The sequence below is a fragment of the Nannospalax galili genome, unplaced genomic scaffold (genome assembly GCF_000622305.1).
Source record: "Nannospalax galili isolate Female #2095 unplaced genomic scaffold, S.galili_v1.0 scaffold20343, whole genome shotgun sequence".
NCBI classification, from domain to species: Eukaryota; Metazoa; Chordata; class Mammalia; order Rodentia; family Spalacidae; genus Nannospalax; species Nannospalax galili.
The window spans coordinates 1,507-10,170 of NW_008349783.1; positions in this window are offsets into that span (position 1 = coordinate 1,507).

Here is an 8,664-nt window from a genome sequence, read left to right on the forward strand (position 1 = left end):
TTTTACAAACTATTTTCCTTTTGATAACTTTGTAATATATGTTACAGAATAAGTCTGCTTGACCCCTTAGAGTTATTAAATTTTTCATTGTTTCTGTTCATTGTGTATTATACTATATATAGGACACTTTCATACATATATGTAGTACATGTTAATCATAATCCCTGTCTTCCCATTTCATTTCGTTTTTAATAAAACCTTTTCATGGGTATCTTAGACGGAACTCGTTTCCAAGTGGTCCCTATGTTTTGGCATTCAGTCTTCCTCACTTGCCCATGGAAGGCCACTGGAATCATTTAAAATGGGACAGCGATCAAGATATAATGATTATTTCTAAAATCACCAGTCTCAAACACTCCTCATTCACATCAAGGTTCTGCACAGTTTTGTCTTCCTTTCTGTTTCCTGGCTTGTCTCCCACAGTGTGTAACTTCTAGCCTTATCAGAGTTCTAATTGCTTTGTCCATCTTGTGTCTCTTCGATAATTTGGCTAATTATGCTTTCTGCGTTCTACTCACCTGTTGGAATTTATTTCTGGAAGAACAGCTTCTAAAGAGAACCATAAGTCACTGAACAAAATGCTTCCCTTTTGAAATACTGAGTAACATTGTTTGTAATCCTGTGTAAATTTGTACAAGGACCCATTTCACAGAGCAGGCCAAGGTTCTGAAAGAGAAAGAGAACTTTCAGTGAGCAGAGATAATTCATTTAAATGTCTTATTATTCTTCAAATGAAGACTTACTTTTGACAAGAGGATGGACATAAAATGTGTTTTGGACAAGTGGGTGTCTTTACCATCTTTTTACACCACTGCTCTCCCCATTTTCCCATCTCAACTAGCAAACAATGATTAAAGCATCTATCAAATATGGTGCAATATCATATTATAATCTTTATTAAGTTACCAAATTCGAAGTTAATGCACATAGAACAGCATTCATATTGATGGAAGAAGATTAATTTTTCCTAGGTTTGTGTATTTGGCATTATTCAAGAAACTTCATTGTTCTTAGGAATTGGGCAACACCAGGTTTCAACATTTTATAAATCTTTTGGGAAGTGTGATGGATTAGGGTTAAGGTAGGTACATGTATTTGTATTTTCAAAATTTTCTTCTGATTAGTCATCACATCCACATATACTTATTTAAATCAACTTTGGTAAGAAAATAGAAGCCATGAACATTACAAGTTACTCACATCTTTACACGTAAATATTCCAATATGAATAGAACACCCTTCATTTCTTATTGTTTCTTCAGAAGTGCAATGCTTTAGAGTTACAGGAGCGTGAATGGTTACTGCAGGTACACAGGCATGGACTGTCTCAGCAGCATCTGTGTATCCAACACTATGGCTATCAGAAAGACTTCACATCTTTGAACCTCAAGAAATCATAAAACTGGAAGGAAATTAAGGAAGTTGAGCTGTAAGGAAATTCCCTCAAATCCAGGAGAAGTGGTCTTTGTTTTTCATGCCTGCATTTTCCTGTTCTTCAAAATTAAGAAGACTCTCATATATGAGTTACTTTAAATCCAATCTTATTTTAAAAACCATTTACTATGCAAAAACACAGGAGGCTTATTAGATGAGTCATTTGAAGAAAGTTGATTTGTCAGTTGAAGAAAATAATTATTGTTTTTTTTAATTTAGTACTAAGAACAAAATATTTTTAAACTTAAATATTTTTAATTGTGTTTTTAATGTTATCATCAATATTGTTAAAATATATTTATTATAAATTTTCACATACAGTGTTTTTGTGGTTTTAGTATTTTTATTAAGTATTTAAGAATTTTATATGTTTATTTTTTCTTTTTGTAACATAAAAATTTTTTAAGTTTAAAAAATAGAGAATTTGTAACATGCATAGATGAGCAAAAGAAAAAGATCCAGTTACTATTCCCTCACCTCTGAAAGTTTTGTCCCCTCCACTTTCTAATTAGTTTCACTGGCAAGAAGGTGATGCTTTCCAGAAACACAGGTTTGAAAATGAGCCTTTGACAAATCTGAGGCCAAATATCAGATGTAAATGCTTGTGTCCATAGTCAGGTGTTTCCCTGCAAGAGGAAGTGACTTCAGCCTGGACTGGGACCTGGGGACCCTATATTCCTAATAGATCAATTAGCACCAGGTACAGGATTGACCAAGAGCAAAAGCCTCCTGGGAAATTGCATGGACGTAAGTGCTTCTGAACCAATGAGCCTTTAATGAAGGCATTTCCAGGCTGGTAAATCGTGGGTTGGAATAGGATCTTGTGGAAAGTGAGAACAGAAGAGGCCTGATTCCATTGAATCTTCATTTTTACTGCCATGCTTAGTACTCTATATAATCAGAACATAGCTTTCAAGACCCCTAAGCTGGATACATATGAATATCACATGTCAACCTTTATTACTAGGCTAGAATTTCACATGTGGACTTTGTTGCAGACAAATAACAGTTAACATTTGATATGTGATACACATTTCTCTATTTTAAAAAATATTTTATTGAGTTTTTGTGCATTTCATATAACAGTTCTTAATCAATTTTATACCCCTCCCCTTCTGCAGCCCTCCAAAGCCCCCTCACCAAATTTCATGCATTCTGTAGTATATGTTAAGTACTATTTGCTCAAGCATGTGTATACTTCACTGCAAGTTCATCCATTAGAGTAGTTAGCCTATCTAGAGATCTTAAAGGATATCTGTTTTCCCTCACCTAGCAGTACTCGAGAAACCCCCACATATAGACCTCTTAAAAACTCACAAGTTCATATGTGTTTCTTAGAAATTTGCAAAGCACACATGTCATGTTGGGGCTCCCCACATCCCCTTTCTTCCACAATACCCCCAAGTCATTGGCTACAAAGCATTTTCTCAGGTTACACATTTCAAGAACTTACATAAATCAGACATTAGAGAGACCTCATCAGAGAAACATGAGCTCAGGGATAGAGAGGACCCTGACTAGTTGACATCAGCCATAAACTACTGCTGATAAACCTGAACAACATGCATTTAATGGAAAACATGGAGGTGACAGAGGAAATCCTTCCCTGATAACTTTAAGATTCTACAAGACGACTGAGTTCATTTGATGGTATCTAAGAACAAACCGAAGAGACATGAAAATATTGGGAAATCGTGTCTGTGATGATCAATCCACAATGAAGAGATTATCATGTTAACATGGATTTCAGCCTTTCTCAAAGGCTCCAGAACAAGAGTAAAGCATCGTCAGAGCACTGTTAGATATGGTTCATGTTAATGATAGGTCGTTAGTGAAAGCACACCTTTAAATAAGATATTAGACACTGGGTAAATTTGGCTCATGTCCTATCAGCTGTTAGACATGTCCCTGGTTCCCAGGTTCCTTGAGTGAGGGACTATAAGACAAGCAGGCAGTCAGAGTCCCTCTTCTCAGAACTGGCTACTTCAAGCACTGATGCTTTGAGGAAGCACATCTTCAGAAGCATAGATCCAGAAGGCACTATGCAGGGCAGGGCTGCATCAGTCAGCTTGGGCTGCACCTTCCTGCCATCACAAGCCTTGGTGAACCTCAGCTGACACAGCCCACTTTTAGCTATTCTTGCTCAGGCCACTGCCAGCACGTTCTCCCTTCAGCCAAGCAGAATGCCCATGCTTGGTGCCTGCTCAGTCATTCATTTGAGAGGGCTGGCATTGCTACAGAATCTCCTCTGAAAACTGTGCTTTCTGTGTCCCAGAGACTGTGAAAGTTGTGGCTTCAATTGCATTTGATTCTAGGAACTTTAAAATTTGCTCCCTGGTTTATTTGATGACCCACTGCAGGGCAGGGCTGCATCAGTCAGCTTGGGCTGCACCTTCCTGCCATCACAAGCCTTGGTGAACCTCAGCTGACACAGCCCACTTTTAGCTATTCTTACTCAGGCCACTGCCAGCACGTTCTCCTTTCAGCCAAGCAGAAGGCCCATGCTTGGTGCCTGCTCAGTCATTCCTTTGAGAGGGCTGGCATTGCTACAGAATCTCCTCTGAAAACTGTGTTTGCTGTGTTCCAGAGACTGTGAAAGTTGTGGCTTCAATTGCATTTGATTCTAGGAACTTTTAAATTTATTAAAGTTTATTTGATGACCCACTGATCTTTTAAGTGTCCATTCTCTATGTTGTTTTGCAGGTTATGTTCTTTCTTTCTTTTCATAAAAATATTTTCAGGGGACTGGAGAGATGGCTCAGAGGTTAAGAGCACTGACTGCTCTTGCAGGGGAGCCAGGTTCGATTCCCAGTACCCACATGGTGGTGGAGAACAGTCCTTAACTCTGGTTCCAGGAGAATCTGAAGCCCTCTTCTGACCTCTGTGGCATTGCATGACACAGGTGCACTCATTTGCATGCAGGCAATATACTCATACATATAACATAAAAATAATAAAATATTAAAAAAATTATTTTCAGATTTATTTTTATTTCATGTGTATGAATGTATTGCCTGCATGTGTGTAAGTGCATCCTGCTCAAGCAATGCCCACAGAAAGCCTAAGAGGGCATCAGATTCCCTGGAACTGGAGTTACAGATGATTGTTAGCTGCCATGTGGATGCTGGGATTCGAACCTGGGTCTTCTACATGATCAACCAGTGATCATAAATGCTGAGCCATCCCTCCAGCCCATGTTATTTCTTTCTTTCTCATTCTATTGATTTCTAATTTTCATCACACTCTAATCTGATATAATGAAAGAAATTATTTTTATTCTTTTGTATTTGTTAATATATTCTTTATGTTTTAAAGGCACAAAGTCCTAGAAAGACAAAAGCAACCAAATCTTCCTAAAGAGGAAACACAAAGGTCTTTTCTGCATCTATTGAGATGATTGTGTTATATTTTTTTTAGCCACAAGTGAAGTGAAATCATGAAATTTTCAGATGAAATGCTGGAACTTGAAAACATTATACTGAGTGAGATAACCCAGACCCAGAAGACAAACACTGCATGGTGTCTCTTCTTTTGTGAATTTTGACTCTGAGTCTTTTGATGTTTGAATATAACCTGAAGTAACTGCAGAAGTCAGGAAGACTGAAACAGTCTAATGAGGGAGCTGGAGAGAAAGAGTTCTAGAGAGATGCATAGTAGGTCACAGGTGCCAGCAAGGGAGAAATTGGAAATACGGGCAGGCTTTGGCTGGAGAAAGGGCAGGAAGGAGCGATAAATAACACCAAGGATATTTGAAAAAGCCATAGGAAAACTAATTTTTTCAATTTAAAAATATTTTAAATCATGTGTATGCTCATGTGAGTAGAGGACCCTGAAGAAGTCAGAGGTGTTGAAACCCCTAAGAGCTGGAATGCAGGTTTTTATGAGACCCTGATATGGTTGTAGGAATTGAACTCAGGTTCTCTGGAAGATCAGCATGTGCTCTTAACTATTGAGCCATCTCATCAGCCTGGAAAACATTATGTAAAAATTTTTTGAGTCAGAGACTCCCTGCAGCCCGAGCTGGCCTGGAATTCACTATGTAGATCAGACTGGACTGGATCTCAAAGATTCCTGCCTGCCTGCCTCTGCCTCCAGTGTGTGGGAATTAAAGGTGTGTACCACCACACTCAAATCAAAATATTATTTGATAATATATACTTCAAATGTAGTTATACCACGTGGGGTGATAATGCTCCCCACAAACACTCTAGACTATCTAGCAAAAGCCTGAGTGCCAGGCTTGGGAAACTTTTCTTCCCGTTGTTGGTCAGGGTAATCAAAGATGCTCCCAAAACAATATCGACTATTTCCACTGGCCCTGATTGTCTCTCAGAACTTGAAGGAAAGACCCTATAACTGAAGACACCACACATTTTGGACACAGAGCTTGGAGGATTCCAGCTGGAACTGACTTGGAAGTCTCCTCCCTAAGGACTAGGTGCTACAGTATTAGAAGGTGCCATGAAAGCTGCCAAGGGAGAAAAGCAATCAATGCTCCTACCCAACTAATCAGTACTCTCACAAAGCTGTAAGCCTATGAATTACAATGACTGGCCCAGCAAGTTATCCCTAACTGTGCAATACTGGCATTTTTATCATGAGGTAACCAACAAATGTCTAAGTGGACTTAAGGGCCACTCTGTAGGAGGGAATCTATACCTGGTATTGTCAACTTCGTCAAACACCCTTAACTGGAAAGGTCATACACCCCAGTGAAAGCCTACTATTGGCATTTCCTAAACTAAATTAATTTCTTACCATATTCTAAATTATCATGCTTATATCCACAGATAAGTGTAGCACCTGCTACTCATCAAAGAAGCTTCTTTTTGTAACAGATAGAGGCTATTACAAGTCCCCAAACTCGTAAAAAGACAGACAATAAATGACTGTGGGGTTTTCAGGCCCAATTGATATATCTAAAATGCAACCCTGACATTTAGGCCTCAGGAAACATCACAGAAAAAGAGTCAGAAAGATTGTAAGACCCAGAACACAAGGATGCTTGCTGAAAGGTAGTGTTTTCTAGGCCTGACAGGAAAGCTGCATCCATGAAATCTCAGCAATATGGTTTCCTATAAAAGGCCTGCATAATGATATCACCAGTGGACATACCAATGTAGATCGTGCAAATTTCACAAAGTTGCACCACCAGATGAACAGCTACAGGTAATCAATGGCTGCTGAGAAACGGAGAATCACTTTTCTCAGGGACAAGCTCTCTGATAGATTATCTAACCCCAAGTAATTATCCCTAAATGCAGGTATACAGAGGCACTGCTGAGTGGAATCAAGAGTTCATGAAATAAATTGAGAGCAAATGTGGAGGGAATGTGAGAGGACTTGGAGGGGTGAAGGGAGGGTTGGAAATTATGAACGTTTAGTACTCATATGAAATTCTCAAAAACTGAAAATGTGATCCGGCCTCCACATGGTAATGAGTTTCCCCAAAGGGCACCTTGGCCAAGCCCCTGTAATTTGGAACACATGAGGCCACTCCCACTTATCCAGTACTAGATCTCTCTGCCCTATAGTAGGGGCTGAGACCTTAGTAGATTGCCAAGAGTGCTTAAATTGGGCCTTCCCTTAGTGAACTTCCCAATCTGTGCTGTGAGTGCCCGATAGTAGGGTTTCAGACATTAGAAGGAAGTCTGAATGTAACTGACTGGAGCCTGACCTGGACTTTTGTGGGAGCTCCTACAAGTAGCTGAACTGAAGCCAACAGTTCCCTTGAATATAAAATCTAGGAGAACCTGAAACCTAGACCAACCAGCTTTAAATACTCAATAAGAAAACAACAAAGGCACACCAATAATACAAACAGAAGCAGACTTCAATTCAACAAAGGAAGGCTTGAGTTTAATACCAGAAGTACAAACAACAAAAGAAATCCACATACCAAAACAACAATGGAAAATAATAATATGGAAAACCAAAACTGTGTGTTCCCACCAAATTCCAAGAGACCTATAAAAAGTTCTATAAGGAGAACCCACTAGAGATAACCCAGGACACAGAATTTAAAAGAATAGTCAGAAACATGATGAAAGAATTCAAGAAAATTAAAACACACACACACACACACACACACACACACACACACACGTCAAAGCGTAAGAAGAAAACGATCACTGTGGGGCAAGGGAAGAGTGAACAGCATCAAAATGCATTATATACACCAGGCCAGAACAAAAAAGTTTTTTAAGAACCTGTATCTATTAAAATGCATGTGAAAGCCTTAATGATAGAATGATTAAAATGGAAAATAGAATATCAACACTGGATGATAAAGTTGAACAATTGGACCACTGAAGCAAAGATTGCAAAAAAATTAAAAAACACAGTAATGGAATATGCAGAAAAATTTGGAACACCATGAACAAGAAGACTACACATTATAGGCATAGAAACAAAGAGAAAAATTTCAGATTAATGGTATCAACCAGATTTAAACAGGATTGTAGAAGAGAATTTCCCAAAATTAAGGAAAGACATCCTCCACAAATATAAGAAGCACATAGAACATCAAATAGAGAGGGCTAGAAAAGGAACTAGAGATGATATATCACAACAAAAGTCTAAATTTACAGAACAAAGAGAGAATACTGAAAACTGCAAGAAAAACAACTCACATATAAAGGAAAACCCATCAGAATTAAAGCTGACTTATTAATGCAAACTATGAAAGCCAGAAGAGCCTGAGCCATAGTATTCCATGTTCTAAATGGCCATAGATGTCATTCCAGAATACTTTACTCATCAAAAATGTCTATTATAGTGAAGGGGCAAGAAAAATCTTCCATGACATGAATAGGATGAAAGAATACATGTCCACAGAACCAGCCCTTCAAAGAACACTTGAACCTTACAAAGAATAGAGAAATGAACAAGTAAAACTAAGAAGAAGGAGAAGAGAATAAGATGGTTACTTCATTCTGATCAAAGGAACAATTAACCAAAAAGACATTACAGCCATGAACATATGTGTGCCAGACTCTGGTGCACCCAAATTCATAAAAACAACACTACAGGACCTTAAGACACAGATTAACCCCAACTCAGTAATAGTAGGGGACTTCAGTACCACACGGTCTCCATTAGGCAGGTCAACAGGCCAGAGATTTAACAGAGAGACATCTCAATTAAACAAAACCATATATCAAATGGACTTAACAGATATCTACCGAGTATTCCACCCAAACACCAAAGGACATACTTTCTACTCAGCAC